Source organism: Nematolebias whitei, chromosome 19, assembly GCF_014905685.2.
Source record: "Nematolebias whitei isolate Nwh7 chromosome 19, NemWhi1, whole genome shotgun sequence".
NCBI lineage: Eukaryota > Metazoa > Chordata > Actinopteri > Cyprinodontiformes > Rivulidae > Nematolebias > Nematolebias whitei.
In genome coordinates, this window is record NC_056516.1 from 7126033 (window position 1) to 7126755 (window position 723).

Consider the following 723-nt stretch of genomic DNA (forward strand, 5'->3'; position numbering starts at 1 on the left):
CACACACATTCATACAGCACTCTACTACACACACATTCATACAGCACTCTACTACACACACATTCATACAGCACTCTGCCAAACCTCTGCAATGCAATTTGAGCAAACGCTATAGAGAGTTTATTGGTGCTTTTTAAATACATTCAAACACACACACATCGGAGGCAACGAGGGGTTCTGTGTCTTGCCCAGGACACTTCAACATGTGACTGCACAGTGGTGGAATCGAACCCCCAACTCTCACATTGAAGGACAAACGCTCTGACTACTCAGCCGCAGGTGTCCATGTTAGCTCCAGAAGTAATCTATGGCTTTAGCCCCGAAGCTAAACATCACAAGTTGATCATGTTTGACCCATATATTGTGCAAGGACTAATACAACATATAACTTGATTGTTATGTTCTAACTTTTTAGCCGTGACTCCTTGTGTTTTAGACTCCACTACAACCATTGTACGTCATCGCCCCAAAATGCATTGAGTCAGTAAAACAATGACTCCTTAGGTGAAAAATGTAATAAACATGTCTAATTTTTTAAAGTACCATTATTGCCTCTATACACGTTGCACCGCTGCATAAATCGCATCAGTCCAAATATGTCTAATAAAGTGGAAAAATCCATAAATAAGTCACTTTGCCGTATAAGTCTCATCTATTACGCATCACCGCTGACAACCTGGAAATGTGGGCTGGTGTTGTGCCAAAAATTGATTGGCTGCCAAT